The following is a 17,691-nucleotide window of genomic DNA, read 5'->3' as shown; positions in this document are numbered from 1 at the left end:
ATTCAAAATCGATTGACTTTTTGTCCTAGGGCATAATTTAAACTAAATGGTTAAATTCGAATTGTTGTCAATCAGCACCCAAAACTGAAGGTATCTGTTTCACACCTAACTTTGCATGCTTTATATTTTCCAGTACTCTCTGGGACTGCTAGTTGGTCATACCAAGGTGCTTGCAAGCTCTCAGTGCAGAACAACATTCACACTCTCTTTAAAGGTACTATAAACACCTTCAACTTCATAACAGTTGTTTATTCCGAGCTTTATAGAGCTGTAGCATAATCACACAACTCTGAAACTCAGTTCTGCAGTTTGTGGAAGCCAACACAATATACACTTTCTTAACAACCACATCAAACTGGGTCAAGATTAGGTGGTGTTGGAAAAACACAGCCGGTCAGGCAGCATCCGAGGAGCAGGGGGGAAATTGATGTTTCGGGCAGAAGCCCTTCATCAAGATCCCTCTGTTCCTCCACACTGCCAAGAATATTGCCTTTAGCCCAATATTCTACATTCAAATTCAACTCTCCAAAGTGAATGACTTCACATTTTCCAGGTTTAACTTGATCTGCTTCTCATCAACTCTGTTCTGAATCCTGTCAATGTTCCATTGCAACTTACAACATACCTCAACATTATCCAGAACTCCACCAACCTTTGTATTTTCGCCAAACGTACTAATCCGCACGTCCACTTCCTCATCCAAGCCATGAGTAAAAATCGCAAAGAGCAGAAGTCCTAAAACTGATTCTGTTGGACACCATTAATCACAGAGCTCCAGACTGAATGTTTTCTATCTAATACCAATCTCAGTCTTCTATGGGTCAGGAATTGTGTATCCAAACAACCAGAGTTCCCTGCATCCCATGCCTACTTACTTTCTGAATGAGCCTACTGTGGGTAACTTTATCAAACGTCTTGCTGAAATGTATATACAACACATCCATTGATCTACCTTCATAAATGTGTTTTGTCACATTCTCAAATGATTCAAAAAGATTCGTGAGGCATGACCTGCCCCTCACAAATGCATACTGACTATTTCTATCAAAGGATATTTGTTTTCGACGTAATCATAAATCATGTCTCTCAGAATCCTCTCCAATACTTTGGTCACCACTGCCGTGAGACTGATTAGTCTATAATTCCCAAGATTATCCCTATTCCATTTCTTGAACAAGGGAATAACATTTGCCAACCTCTTTTCATCTGGCCTGATTCCAGTGGACAGTGAGGATGCAAAGATCATTGCCAAACGCGCAGCAATCTCTTTCTCATTTACTGTAGAATACTTACTTATATTCAGTTTGGCCAAGGAGAATGATCTATCCTTGTGTTTCTCAAATCTTTCATCACACCCTCCTGTTCTAGCATATCAGCCTGTTTCACCCTCTCCCCATGAACTTCAATGCCCCTCTCAGTAGTGAATTCTGAAGCAAAGCATTCATTAATGACCTCCCCTAACTCTTCCAACTCATGGCACAAATTGCCTCTACAATCTGTGATGAGCCCTCCCCTCACTCTGGCCATCCTCTTGTTCCTGACATACGTGTAGAACAGCTTCGCTTTTACCACCAAGAATTTTTCATGCTAACTTCTTGCTCTCCTGGGTTCATTCTTCAGTTCCTTCCTGAGTAACTTGTAACCCTCTAGAGCCCTGTCTGATCCTTGCTTCCTCAACCTTAAGAAAACTTCCTCCTCCCTTTTGACTAGATGCTCTACATCTCTTGGCACAATGGAAGTATGAAACTGTAAATGGAAGGGAGCTACATATCCTGTCACTTCCGACATGGGCTGCAAATTTCCCCACACTGGGCAGTGATCTAACACAATGTTACTGAACAATGTACTAGGGTGATGGACACAGCTCTACATATTGGGAGGGTAACTGCTCCTGGTTTTCAGATCAATGCACTGGGGTGGGGTACACAGTCCTATATGCTGGGAAGGTAACTGCTCCTGGTTTACAGATCAATGCACTGGGATGGTGTGCACAGCTCGGCATGCTGGGAGGGTAACTCTTCCAGCTTGAGAAATCAATGCGCTAGGTTGGTGTACATAGCACTACATGCAGGGAGGGTAACTGCTCCTGGTTTACAGATAAATGCACTGTGGGGTGTACGCAGCTGTAAATGCTGCGAGGGTAACTGCTCCTGGCTTATAGATCAATGCACTGGGTGGGTGTACACAGCACTACATGCTGGGAGGGTAACTGCTCCTCTTTACAGATAAGTGCACTGTGGGGTGTACGCAGCTGTACATGCTAGGAGGGTAAGTGCTCCAGCTTTACAGAGCAATTCACTGTTATACACTGCAGAGCTCCCCACAGACCGTTGTGGTCCGCACTGTCTGTACAGAGTTCTGGGTTGTATTGAGCAGTACTCTAGCCTGGTTTAAAGTAATGTGTTCCATGCTAAACGGATGTCTCCTCTGTATTATGGTGTCTGATTCTGTGTGGCGGATTGGGCATCTGATATAATTGACCATTTGAGCTTATCTCTCACCATTTTTATTGTATGTTTTTATTCTTGTTATTGGACGCTGTCCCCAAAGTCTGATATCTCCAGCTAGTCCTATTTCGCTGAGAAGAGCCACGTTGAATCGATTTGTCAGTGAAGTAATTATCTAATTATAACACGAATATCCGTCCTTCTATACCTTAACCTAGCAGTTGGTGATCATATCCCTGGATTCCCATGGATATCATTATCAAGCTCAGAAACAATTGCAAGATGTATGGCTTGAGCTCTCCTGTATGTTCCGGCTGTGGGTCCCAATTGGCTCCTTAGTGTATCGAGAGCTGTCATTGTAAAGCCGTGTTTGTTCAGAATTCTTCCTCCCATGGGGCATCTAGGACACCAGACACAAAGCTTATAGTTGCACAAAGGCCCTGACCAAAATAGCCAAAATGCCCGAGTCTACATTGTTCAAAACTGACTGCTGCGTCCTATGAAAAAGTTCCATTTTCTGGTGCATGATAATTGTAAGGAAGACCAGGGGGATGTGCTTCATAACTAACCTACAGAACCCCGAGATTCCTGGGGATGTCCAACACCCACCTCATCAGAATGGTCTTTCTAGCACAAAATGAAAGAATACTAAACAATTTCTTCCCAAAGATGGGTGATCTGGCAAACCCAAGAGGTGGGACATCAGATCTACCTTGACATCGGTTCCCAAGACCCTTTCCAAAACACTCGCTTTCGGGCCCTTATATCTACGAGGTTAGTGGCACGAACATAAACAATGAGTATGCGTACCCACATCTGTTTTACTTTTGGGGACGCTGGGGACCCTCCTTTCGGAAATTTGGCAAGCCACTCCTATGCCAAATAAACCCTGTGGAGTCCCTTCAGCTGCGTAATTTGCGTCCTATTGCAAATCGAAATCTTCCAGACATTCTTCCAAATATCTGCCCACTCCTCTGTTGAAGATTCCACCCCCAATTGCAGAACGCAAATGCCCCCCAGCTGCTCGATGTCCTTTGAGACACTACTTCCTATTAAATGCTAGAGAGTGCTGACTGAGAGAATTCGCGTGGACTGAAGCACTTTCACCTCCATATTCGATTTATGGGGACGAACCATTAATGTAGTTTTTCCTGTATAAAATCCCTAATCTCCTAGATAGCGCATATTTCTGGCTCAGCTGCTCGAAATACGTCATGCCCACCCCGTCAATTAAGTCTCCCAAACAAAAACGTCCTCTGGACTCCCAGAGTCAAAAGCCAGAATCCATCCACTACCGTGGGAGTAAAAGGGAAAGTGATTTTTTTTTTGCAAATTGCCCTCACTTTGTTGCATCATTCTCCATGCTTTAACCGTGTTAAGGACAGTTGGATTTCTGCAATGATCCATAACAGTCCGCAGCTTGTCCATCAACAACAGATTAATGAGGGGGCATTTTTCCTGGGAGGCATTGATGTCTAACCACATTGACCGCGGGTCTTGGCAAATCAAATCAGCCAAATAGGCGAGGAGGGAACTCAATTGGTATTTGCTAAAGTGTGTAACATCCACATCCCTCAGCTCCCGTGGAAACTGCAATTGAGTGAGTTCCATAAGAGGCCGCCTGTGATCTCAAATAAAACATCCAAGCCGACTTTAAATCTCCGTGTAGGCTGACTGGGCAGTATCAAAAGGTGCGTTTGACTGGGATATAATAAAGGGAGGAACACATTCATTTTGACCGGAGATATCTTACCCAACCAGGATATAGAAAGATCCTCCCAGTGCTAAAGGTCCTGCCTTATGTTCTCCAGCAACTGCAGGAAAATAGCTTTATCTAATTGATTGAAGGCTGGAGTGATAAAAATTCCTAAATGCAGGAAACCTCCCTCTGACCATCTGAAAGTGAATCGGATTTTATCACCAAGATTGGGTAGTCTAATAAGACCCAGACAGGCATGGTCTCCGTTTTCATAAAATTGATTTTATACCCCAAGAAAGATCCAAATACATTAATCACTTGGGGCACAGGTATCATCGAGTTAGATAGAAAGAGAAGAACGTCATCTGCATAAAGTGCGATATTATGCCATCCTGATCCTACCTCCAGGGCAGACATATTGTTGTCCCTCCGGATGGAATCTGCCAACGGCTCAATCACCAATGTAAATAATAACGGTGAAAGAGGTCACCCTTGACGGCTGCCTCTGTCATTGCTAAAATTGTCAGATCTTATACCATGAGTGAGATCCGCTGATTTATAACTAGATAATACTGTCACCCACCTGGCAATGGCCTCTCCAAGGCCAATCCAGTCCAGGACATAAAAGAGGTACGGCCACTCCACCCGGTCAAATATTTTCTCTGCATCCACTACCAAGCCTGGAATCGACCATTGCAGGCACACCTGAAGCATATTGATATTCCCCTATTATTATTAGATGACATGGGACCCCCAATAAAAACCTGTCTGGTCCTATTTCACAATAAAGGGCAAGACCTTCTCCAGCTTCAACGCCAGCATTTTCACCAAAATATTAAAGTGCATGTTAAATAAGGATAAAGGCCTTTATGAAGTGCAACCCTCAGGAGAATAAGACAAATAATTCCTTCTCTCGGAGAGGATGGGAGGTAGGCCTGACCGTAAGAATAATTGTACATATCCAACATTGGCCCAGTCAGCCTAACTATGAACTCGTTTTAAATCTCACTCTAAAATCCATCTGGGCCCAGTGCTTTACCACTCTGGAGCTGCCTCATCGCCACCTCTACCTTTTGGCATGTCAGAGGGGCATTCACAAGAGATGCCTGCTCTGAAGTTACACCTGGGAGGTCCAGGGTACTACAAAAGAGTTTCACTGTCGCCAATCTGTCCTTACATGCCTCTGACTGGAACAGCCCAGAAAAGAACTTCATGAATGCTGTGTTAATCTTTCTGGGATCGCAGGTGATTTTAACAGTACACGTTCTAATGGATGGGAGAGACTGGGGGCACTCTTCTTTCTGGCAAGTATACCAGATATCTACCCGAATTATCAGCATACTCGAATACCCTCTGTTTCGGAAACGAAATCGCCCTCTTTTCTGTCTGGGTGAGAGCAGCATTCACAGCAGTACGGAGCATTGTAATCTGCTGCAAATTAGTTACAGACGGTCTGTCAAAATATGATCTGTCAGCTGCTGCTTTTACTTCTACCGCTTCAGAGTCGCCGATTAAGAAATAATCAAACCCCTTGCATAGGCCTAGGCAGTCTCCCAGAGCATCTTCGGATTACTGGCCGTCCAAATTAATGTTCAATTTTTTTTTAAATCCCATGAAAAATAGTCAAAAAGAAAGCAATTCTGAGCAGGACATATACACAATGGTAAGTCCCGGGGAGTGTTGCTGAACATAGAGACCTTCGGGTGCAGGTTCATAGCTCCTTGAAAGTGGAGTCGCAGGTAGATAGGATAGTGAGAAAGGCGTGTGGTATGCTTTCCTTTATTGATCAGAGTATTGAGTACAGGAGTTGGGAGGATGTTGCAGCTGTGCAGTACATTTGTTAGGCAAATGTTGGTATATTGCGTGTAATTCTGGTCTCCTTCCTATCGGAAAGATGTTGTGAAACTTGAAAGGGTTCAGAAAAGATTTATAAGGATGTTGCCAGAGTTGGAGGATTTCAGCTACAGGGAGAGGCTGACAGGCTGGGGCTATTTGCCCTGAAGTGTCATAGGCTGTGGGGTGACCTTATAGAAATTTACAAAGTTATGAGGGGCATGGATAGGATAAATAGGCAAAGTCTTTTCCTGGGGTCGAGGAGTCCAGAACAAGAGGACATAGGTTTAGGGCGAGAGGGGAAAGATATAAAACAGATCGAAGGGTCAACTGTTTCACGCAGATGGTAGTACGCATATGGAGTGATCTGTCAGCGGATGTGGAGGAGGCTGGTGCAATTGCAACATTTAAGAGGCATTTGGATTGGTATCTGAATAGAAGGCATTTGGATGGATATGTGCAGGGTGCTGGCAGGCATGACTAGATTGGGTTGGGATATCTTGTCGGCATTTATTGGTTGAACTGAAGGGTCTGTTTCCATGCTGTACATCTCTATGACTAGCCATCCTTCAGGAGGAAAGTATCCATGCACCACTGCTGCGAGCCTGTCCCATCGCCACCATCCTTAACTATCATGTACACTGTTGCATGATCAGAAAAAGCTCTGTTCCCAATTCTACAGGACAGCACTGAATTCAAAAAGGCCAATGGGGCAAAAACATGTCAATCCTATTTTGGCAATTATATGGATAAGGTAAAAAGGTTAAGTCCCTACCCTTAGGTGAACCATCTCTCACACATCCACTAAGCCCAGCTTCCTGTTTAGATCCACCTGCTGCCTAGATTGAAGGGAAATATCCGCCAGAACCCGGAAGACCCTATCCACATTGGGATCCATATATCGGTTTAAGTCTCCCCCTGAAATTGTTTGACGCCCCCCAAGGGCCATCAAACTGGAGAGTGCATCCGTTAATTTGAAGGGTGTACCAGGGGCAAGATGGAGGACGGGTAAAATTTCTGGCTGTAAGAGCTGCTCCTCTTTTTTTGAGGTATTTTAGATGCTGGAGGTGATTTCCTCGAATTCCAGGAGCAGCAATTACTGTTTTATATGCTTTGCATTGTTTTGGAACTTTGGGAAAAAAAAACAATGTCAAACCAACAGGAGTTTCAAAAGGGAGACGTACAGAAGAAAGAAGCACATGATGAGGAATTTGCAGGGGGGAGAGAGAGAGAGAAAGAGAGAGAGAGAGAGAGAGAGAGAGACAGAGAGAGACAGCCAAGTTTCTGGTATTGAGACTGGGTCTAATGCAACGAGGGATACGTCAGCTTCCAAGAGATCAATTGCGTTTGGGGATTCTGTAGACCGAGGTACAGACAGACGTGCTTATGGCCAGCAGAGAAAAAGCAGAATAGTGCAATGCTTCCCTGGTGCCAGGATCAAGGATGTCTCAGAGAGGGTGCAGAATGTTCTCACGGGGGAGAAGGGCCAGAAGGAGGTCATTGTCCACATTGGAACCAACGATATAGGAAGGGAAAAGGTTGAGATTATGAAGGGACACTACAGAGAGTTAGGCAGAAATTTTAAAAAGTCCTCCAGGGTAGTAATATCTGGATTGCTCCCAGCGCTACGAGCTAGTGAGGATAGCAATAGGAGGATAGAGCAGATGAATGCATGGCTGTGGAGCTGGTGTATGGGAGAAAGATTCCCATTTTTGGATCATTGGAATCTGTTTTGTGGTAGAAGTGACCTGTACAAGAAGGATGGATTGCGCCTAAATTGGAAGGGGAGTAATGTACTGAAATTTGCTACAACTGCTTGGGAGGATATAAACTAGTAAGTTTGAGGGGGGCTAGCCGTGGAGATAGTGAGGACAGAGATCAATCTGAGACTGGTACAGTTGAGAACAGAAGTCAGTCAAACAGTCAGGCCAGGCAGGGACAATGTAGGACTGAAAAAGTTAAACTGCAGGTATTCAATGCAAGGGGCCTAACAGGAAAGGCAGAAGATCTCAGCGCATGGTTAGGAACATGGGACTGGGATACCATAGCAATTAAAGAAACATGGCTCATGGTGGGCAGGACTGGCCGCTTAATGTTGCAGGAAGGATTGAAAGGGACGCTAGAAAGGAGGGGAGTAGCATTTTTCATAAGGGCTAGCATTACAGTTGTGCTGAGGGAGGATATTTCAGAAAATACATCCAGGGACGTTATTTGGGTGGAACTGAGAAATAGGAAAGAGATGATTACCTTATTGAGATTCTATTATAGACCCTCCCGATAGTCAGAGGGAAATTGAGAAACAATCTTCTAAGGATATCTCAGCTGTCTGTAAGAGTAATAGGGTAGGTATGGTAGGAGATTTTTAATTTTCCAATCATAGACGGGAACTTCCAATATGTTAAAGATTTAGATGGAGAGGAATTTCTTAAGAGCGTACAAGCCAATTTTCAGATCCAATATGTGGATGTACCTACGAGAAAAGGTGCAAAAGTTTACCTACTCTTGGGAAATAAGGCAGGGCAAGTGATTGAGGTGTCAGTGGGGGAGAACTTTGGGGCTAGCGATCATAATTATACTTGTTTTAAAATAGTGATGGAAAAGGATACACCAGATCTAAAAGTTGAAGTTCTAAATCGGAGAAAGGCAAATTTTGACGATATTTGCAAGAACTTTCAAAAGCAGGGAGATGTTCGCAGGTAAAGGGACGGCTGGAAAATGGGAAGCTTTCAGAAATGAGATAACAAGAATCCAGAGAAAGTAAATTCCTGTCAGGGTGAAAGGAAAGGCTGGTAGGTATAGGAATGCTGGATGACTAAAGAAATTGAGGGTTTGGTTAAGAAAAAGAAGGAAGCATATGTCAGGTATAGACAGGATAGATCGAGTGAATCCTTAGAAGAGCACAATGGAAGTAGGAGCATGCTTAAGAGGGAGATCAGGAGGGCTAAAAGCGGACATGAAATACCTTTTGAAAATATAGTTAAGGAGAATGGAAAGGGCTTTTACAAATATATTAAGGACAAAAGGGTGGTTATGGAGAGAATAGGGCCCCACAAGATCAGCAAGGCGGCGTTTGTGTGGAGCCACAGAAAATGGGGGTGATACTAAATGAATATTTTGCATCAGTATTTACTTTGGAAAAAGATATGGAACACATAGACTGTAGGGAAATAGATGGTGACATCTTGCAAAATGTCCAGATAACAGAGAAGGAAGTGCTAGATATCTTGAAACGGGTAAAGGTGGATAAATCTCCAGGTACTGATCAGGTGTAGCCAAGAACTCTATGGGACACTGGAGAAGAGATTGCTGGGCCCCTTGCTGAGATATTTGTATCATCGATTGTCGCACGTGAGGTGCCGGAAGACTGGAGGTTGTCAAACGTGGTGCCACTGTTTAAGAAGGGTGGTAAAGACAAACCAGGGAATTATAGACCGGTGGGCCTGACCTCGGTGGAAGACAAGTTGTTGGAGGGATCCTGAAGGACAGGATGTACATGTACTTGGAAAGGCAAGGACTGATTCGGGATAGTCCACATGGTTTTGTGCATGGTAAATCATATCTCACAAACTTGATTGAGTTTTTTGAAAAAATAACATAGTGGATTAATGAGGTCAGAGCAATGGATGTGATCTATATGGAATTCAGTAAGGTGTTCGACAAGTTTCCCCATGGGAGACTGATTAGCAAGATTAGATCTCATGGAATACAGGAGGAACTAACCATTTTGACACAAAACTGGCTCAAAGGTAGAACTGAGAGGGTGGTGGTGAAGGGTTCTGTTTCATAAAATAGGCCTGTGAAGGTAGAGTGCCAATTTTTGGCATTTACATAAATGATTTGGAGGAGAGCATAAGAGGTACAGTTAGTAAGTTTGCAGATAACACCAAAATTGCAGGTATAGTGGACAGCGAAGAGGGTTTCCTCAGATTACAACAGGATCTGAACCAGATGGGCCAATGGGCTGAGAAGTGTCAGATGGAGTTTAATTCAGATAAATGAAAGGTGCTGCATATTGGGAAAGCAAATCTTTGCAGGACTTATACACTTAATGGTAAGGTGCTAGTGAGTGTTGCAGAACAAAGAGACCTTGAAGTGCAGGTTCATAGCTCCTTGAATGTGAAGTCGCAGTAGATAGGATAGTGAATAAGGCGTTTGGTATGCTTTCTTTTATTGGTCAGAGTATTGAGTACAGGAGTTGGGAGGACATGTTGCAGCTGTACAGGACATTGTTTAGGCAACTGTTGGAATATTGTGTGTAATTCTGGTCTCCTTCCTATCAGAAAAATGATGTGAAACCTGAAAGGTTTCAGAAAAGATTTACAAGGATGTTGCCAGGGTTGGAGGATTTCAGCTATAGGGAGAGGCTGAACAGACTGGGGCTGTTTTCTCTGGAGCGTTGGAGGCTGAGTGGAGACCTTATAGAGTTACTCAAAATTATGAGGGGCATTGATAGGGTAAATAGGCAAAGTATTTTCCCTGTGGTTGGGGAGTACAGAACTAGGTTTAGGGTGAGGGTGGAAAATATAAAAGAGACCTGATAGGCAATCTTTCAAACGTGATTCGTGTATGGAATGAGCTACCAGAGGAAGTGGTGAAAGATGGTAAAATTGCGACATTTAAGAGACATTTGGATGGGTATATGAATAGAAAGTGTTTACAGGGATGTGGGCTGGGTGCTGGCAGATGGGACTAGATTAGGTTGGAATATCTGGTCAGCATGAATGGGTTGGACCGAAGTTGTCTGTTTCCATGCTGTACATCTCTATGACTCTATGGCTCTCCTCCAAGTTCCTCTCCATGTAATAAAGCTTTATGTGTCAGAAACTGCTGACATTCGTCCTTAATTTGGACAAACAACTGATATAGAACATTCTTCTGAATGAGAAAATCTACTCCTCCACATTTTGAATCAAAGCATGAAAATAATACCCTGCCAAACACTCTCATCTGTAACTTTAAAGGTTCCCTCTTGGTTAGATGTCTTTATTTCTGGCACCAAGGCTACATTGACCCTTTACTTTGTAAGGGCTGAAAGCATCAATTGGTGAATGATGAGCGGTTAGGCATATTCATCCGAAACAGCCCGTGAACCCACGTATGGAAGGATCCCTTTTATTGCGCACTGCGAAAAAGGGGTAAACAGTTGATATAAACGTGAAAATACAACTGCAAAAACTGCCAACGCAAAACTCTTGACAACTCCGTGTACAATGAACCAACATATAACACAAATAAGAGGTGTTTCTCCCTCCTTCCCCACAGGCAGCGCTCAACTACCCATTCATCCTCCTTGGCTCCTACTAGACAAAGCTGCTCGCCAAAACCAGACAAAACAAACTTTGAAAAGTTGCATGTGTCTTACGACAAGAGAAGTGGGCACTCAACCCGTCCCATCCATATCCAAGGCTGTCCTGGTGAAAAAAAATGTAACCCTCCATCACTCCCTCCCCCCGCCCCCTTACCCCTCCACCCCACAGACCGTACTAAGAGAGAGAAACAAAAAGGAAATTATACAAAAAGAAAGGTTAATGGGAGGGGAACAAAAAAAGGAGAAAAGAGAGAAAGAGAAATGAATGGGACCCTCACATATTAAGATAAAACAGGTAACCGAGACAAACCACAGAGGAAACAAAGAGAACATGATTGTCCATACTATTTGAGGCATCCAATCTATCTTAAGGTGTCCAGGAAGTCCTTTGCATTTCCTACTGAGTCAAAATTAAACACTGACCCTCCGTGGATGAAACGTAAGCTTGTCGGATTTTTACAGTATACTGAACATTCAATTCCCTCAGCCTCTTTTTTACCCTAACGAAGGCCTGCCTCGTGTGGACCATGGCCGTAGAAAGGTCTGGGGAAAATAAAATTTGTGATTCTTTGGATATCAGACCCTGTGGATCCTTCCCCAGTGCTGGAGACACATTTGTTTCTCTCCATACTGCAGGAGTTGCACAAGGACTGGGTGGATGTGCTGGTCTCACCCGGGCTTGCGCACTACGATCTGGTGGGCCTGCTCGACCCAAACCCGGCCCGCCTCGAATTCCAGCTTCAAAAAACTACCGAAGCCATTGCTCCAAAAACTGACGGGCTGGCCTTATTCTTCACGTCCGGCTAGCACGGCCAGGCAGATATTCTTATGATGGCCTCGATTTTCAAAGTCGACCTGCTCCTGCATGCCTGGTATCCGCCATCCCAAGACCTGGACCCGACCTGCTGAGGATTCCACTGCAGTTTCAGAGGACACAGTCCGCTGCTCATCCTCCGTGATATCTGTCTGAGACGCTGGGTTTCCAAGACATGCTTTTGCAGCATGGCCGATATCGGTTTCAGCTTGGCCTGTGTCTCCTCCATCTCTGAATCAATCTTCTCTTGGAGTTTTACGTACTCCATGACCACGCTCTGCTCTAATGGTAAGTCCCCTAGCGGGTTCGCAGAGGCCGACGCCACGGCCGTGGGTGTATCCATGTCTGTAGGGCAGTGCCTGCTATTTGCAATCCACTGACATACAGCATTACAGGGGAGCAGTATTTTTACGACAATGGGTAAGAAAGAGAAAGTGAATGCACCACTTTGTCTGGGTTCTGCTGTAGAGCCGAGCAGGGTAAACCTACTGGGTCGCCAATATCTTGGATCTCCCCCGAAAATAAATCAACTTTAATTACTTTTTTAAAAAATGGTTTGTTGTCGACAGAGACAATGGAAAACCAGTAGATGTGATATAGTTGACATTCGGGTTTAAGAGTTCAGGCAGTAGTAAAAAATATTAAACCAAAGCGGTTCAGGAGGGACATTTGGAAATGGAAAGGTAAAAGTGAAGTTGGCCTTCATTTAAAGGGAATGGGAACATAGAAGTAAAGACGTTCTGCACAGACTGCATGGAGTGCGGATGAGATTATGCTTGTGTTCTATACTGCTTCAAAGAATGAGAGGTAATCTCAGGGAAACTTAGAAAATTCACACACAGGAGACTTTCTAATACAGGTGCTTGAAGAAGTGCAGCAGGCAAGGTTAGAGAGAATCCCAGTATACTCTGCAAAAAACTGCAAGTTGAACAGAATAAACAGGGAACAATTAGAGCCAATTAGAAACCAAGAAGGCAATCAGTATGTGAAGCTGGAGAACACTGATGGATTATTACATGAGTGTTTCGTATCTGTTTTCCCTGGGAGACGGAAGATGCAGGTACAGAATTCGAGAAGATGCATTAAGAGCACTCAACTAAGATGCAAGTTGGGATGATGTAAATCCACATGAGTTTTATCACAGGATAATGTTTCAGGCAAGAGAGGAAATGGTCTGACCATTCCATGAATGGCAGATGGAATATCGCCCTGATAGATATGAGGTGATGCACTTTGGAAGAAGTAGCACACTAGGAATCTCCGAGGGTACTTCTCCACACATCTCTGAATGTGATTGGACAAGGTAATAAGCTAATTAAGAAAGCACATAAGACTGTCGGCATTTTGTTTGTTCATCGAGGCGTACATAATATGATCTGAACACGCCATTGGTTAGGCCATAGATAGAATGCTGTGTGCAGTTCCGGGAGCTACATTGCAGGAAGAATGTGATTGCACTGGAGGGGGTAAAGAGGGGATTCACCAGGATGTTTCCTGGGATTGAGTTTATCAGAGATGAAGAGAGATTGGATAAGCTCGGGTTGTTTACTTTGGAAAAGATAGGGCTGAAGGGGACGTGATTCAGAAGAATAAGATTACAAGGGAAATGTTCAAGGTGGACAGACAGCAGCTGCTCCTTTTAGTTAAAAGGCCAAGAAGAAGGGATAAGATGTTTAAAGTGGAGGCTTTGAGGTTTAAAGAGAATTTGACAATTGTTTTTCTCCCAGAGAGTGTTGTGGTCTGGAATGCACTCCCTGAGAGGGGTGTTGTCGTGGTTCACTTCACAACCTTTAAGAAGTACATGGATCATCATCAGAGTCTCATAACATTCCCGGCTAAAGGCTGCATGTAGGAATGTGGGAATAATGTATATCGTGCTGTATTTCTGATGGTGCAGAATATCTCCTTCTCTGATTGTATGATTGTGGAAGGGTAGTCATTGTGCAGCCTAAGGTGAAATTTGCTGAGTTCTGAAAAAACGTATTAATAAAGGTTACACGACTCAACTGCAATAGCTTCCAAAAGTATGTCATTCTAAAGTAAACAAAAAATGGCAGCCTATTACAATCTGAAACCAGAGAATGGAGAATAGAAAACATGGAAATGGCGGAGCTATGAAGCAAGTGCTTCAGTTCTGTCTTCACAGAAGAAAACATCAACAAAACAAAAAAAAAATTTCCAGCACAACTAGGAAACCCAAGTCAGGTGAAAAAAAGAATAAAATGAAATTAGTAAATACATGGTTTTTTTAGAAAATATTGAGATTGAAAGTAATGAACATCGACAGCGTCAGCATAAATTTATGAAATGGGAATCATATTTGAGATACTGGCTAGTTAGTCAATTATGATGTGATGTATTTGAATTTTTGGAAAGGTTTTTGGTAAAGTCCCAAAACTAGTGTGCACATTACATCTTATGGAACTAGGCCTAACGTATGGACATGGCCTTAACATCGCATAGCTGGCAGGAAACAATGAGTGGAATATTTTGATATCAATTTGGAGTTGCTCTCATGTGGATTTTACAGGGTAAATACAAGACATTTGTGCATCGAACTGGCACCGTTTTAAATAATTTGAATACTTAATATTGGAAAAAAAGAAACGTATAGCTATAAGAAAGTCCATGGGTCCTGAGTCAGCTCCTTACTATCAGTGAGACCTGCATCCGCCATCACTGGACACCAGCATCATCACCTTCTACACCAGAGGCCACCAACATCGAAGTTGCTAATCCTCAGGTGCCATTTTGCAGCTGGGCCAATATTTTTCCATCACCGCCACGTCACTCCCATTGTCAGATCCTCTAATGTCAGAGGCATGTCTCTTACTGTTGTGCCCACCTCTTCGATGTTGACAATGATGCCCTTCCATCGGCTAATTCATCAGCACCAACGCACCACTCAACCCACAACGAAGTCCCCGAACCTCTTGCAACACCTTTTCCTACTTGCCCTGCATCACACACGTTGCCTCTGCTGATGTAGCAGTCGCCAATTCCAGGTCCTGTGCTTACTCCGGAAAAGTAAGTAGGGACACACTCTCCTCTGCACTGGGCCCAGCTCAAGGTCCATACACTTGAGACCTCTCAACGTCCATTGCCTGAGTCCACTGAAAGTCAGCATGTTTGGGCTCTCGTTTCTGCTGATGCTGTCCAAGCTACAAGGTCAGTAAGTTACAGAGAGAAAAGATAGGGGAGAAATTAAGGGAAAAATGCAAGTCAGAGAGTACAAGCTTCAGCAAAGGAGAACTTGAACCAGAAACACCAGAATAAAAGGTCCGTTTTATTGGACATGAAGGCTCATGATATACCACAAGGATTGGGGGTTAGGCCACAGCTATTCCTAACACACATCCAAAATTTGGTTGAGGGAACCGAATACAATATTTACCAGCCTGCTGACAGCACTAAACCATGTTGGATTGTCAGTGGGTGAGGAGGATATAGAAAAGATTTAAATTGATTGAGATAAGAGGAGTGAATGTTTGGCAGATGAAGAGCAGTATGGGTAGATGTGACGTTGTGCACTTCATTGAATAAATAGAACTGCAGCCGACCATTTGAAAAGGGATTGGTTTTAAAATGTTGATCTATAAAGGGACTTATGCTGCTTTATTTGTTTCTGCCTGCGCAGCCTCTAAGGTCCATGCAGGGCAATGAGTTCTGGGAATCGCATTGGCACGCTGACCAGTGTATATAGACGCAGGAGGTGGCGTGCTGTAATATTGAAAATGATCTGGATCTCCCTGTACACCAGTCACTGAAAGCAATATTGCAGGAACAGAAAACAGTTTGTAACATAAATAATGTTGACCTTCATTTCAGGGGGATTTGTGTCCAGGAGTAAGGTTGTCTTACTGCAGCTGTACAGGGCCTTGGTGAGACCCCATCTCAAACATTGTATAGTATTGTGTGCAGTTTTGGTCTCCTTATCTTATAAAGGACAAAGCTGACATTCAGGGAGAGCACTGAAGGATGACCAGACTGATCTCTGGGACGACGACCTTGTTGTCGGAGCAGAGTTTGATGCGAGTTTGGGCCTGTATTGCATGATGTTTAGGAAAGTGTGCGGAGATCTCATGAAATATATAAAACTCTGACAGGGTGAGAGAGATTGGAAGTACGAATGACAATTCCTGTGGCTGAGATATCTAAAACCACGGGCCACAGTATTTGGTGCAGACTGGTCACACTGCATTGACATGAGAATAAATGTCTACACTCAGAGACTGGTGAACCTAAAGAATTCTCTCCCAGATCAGGTTGTGGAAACCAAGGCACTGATTATACACAAGGATTTCTAGACAGTAAAAGAATGGCGAGAACAGACTTATGGTTTGGCGATAAAGCATCAGCTGTCATTGTATTGAATGGAATAGAACACTCTACTACTGTAGTTCCTATTTTATATATTTCTGATGGTTAATCACGTTGCAGGATATGTATATTGCGTGGGAAAACTGCATTGAGGAGATTTCCTCCATGAGCTGGAATGGGGGAAGGCTCAATGTGTTGATTGGCCTACTCATTTCCCGACGTTTCTGTGCAGTCTGTGGAAAAGCTCTGTCAATGTTGTCAGAAGCTCTCAGATGTTAAGAAGGAGGTCTCTGGAGGGACAACAGGACTGTGTTCCCATTCCCTTTTCCGATACTGACACTGGTCCGAGTGTTCTGTCTGGATTTATCCTGTAAGACCTCAGAGCAATTTGATGCTATTGAGTGTCTTCCCTGGCCAATTCAGGGACCACTGAAGAGTGTATCAGACGTCAGTGTGTTCGGAGTCAGTTTTAGGCCAGACCAGGAAAGCACGGGAGATTCACTTCCTCAAAATACATTGGGGAAAAAAATTGGTGTTTACTAATTGGCTTCAAGGTCACTACTACTGACCAGATTTTACAACTCGCTCTTTTATTAAACGTTTAAAATTTTCACCAGCTGCCAGAGATTGGTCTGGTCTGGATTAATAATCCAGTGACATGTTCACAACTTCTCCATCTCCACATGGGATCCAATCAGAAACCACAATGAGGAAGTCATTTCTGTGCTGCTTGACAGATCTGTCGGAAATGACTCCGTTTGGTATGAATATCGTGATGGGACAGAGGAGGTAGTACTTGGACAGGTTGTAATTATTCCCCTTTTATGGGACTGGACATAGCTGAGTAATTTTTCACATTGCCAGGGAGATGTCAGTGTTGGATCTGGAATGAAACAGTTTCCCCAGGGACTGAAGCCTTGTTGTGCAGTACAAGACTTCAGTCCCTTTGCAGGAATGGAGTCATGGTCCATTGCCATACCTACTGTGTTCAGCTCTTTCTTCATGTCACGGGCAGCGAATCGAATCGGTTAAAGTCTGGCCGATTCACTGGCATCTGTGATTCTGTGGGTACCATGGCGAGGATGAGGTGGATCATCAACACCAAGCTTCTGGCTGAGGATGGTGTAGATGCTACATCCTTGGCGTTTACACAGATGTACACGGCTGTTCTGTTAATTTGGATGGGAATATTTCAGGAGTCCTCCCCACCAGTATGTTGTTTAATATTCCATCGACCTTTATCCATGGATGTGGCAGTACTGCAAAGCTG

Source organism: Hemiscyllium ocellatum, chromosome 46 (genome assembly GCF_020745735.1).
Source record: "Hemiscyllium ocellatum isolate sHemOce1 chromosome 46, sHemOce1.pat.X.cur, whole genome shotgun sequence".
NCBI classification, from domain to species: Eukaryota; Metazoa; Chordata; class Chondrichthyes; order Orectolobiformes; family Hemiscylliidae; genus Hemiscyllium; species Hemiscyllium ocellatum.
Note: the sequence above shows the minus strand (reverse complement) of the source record.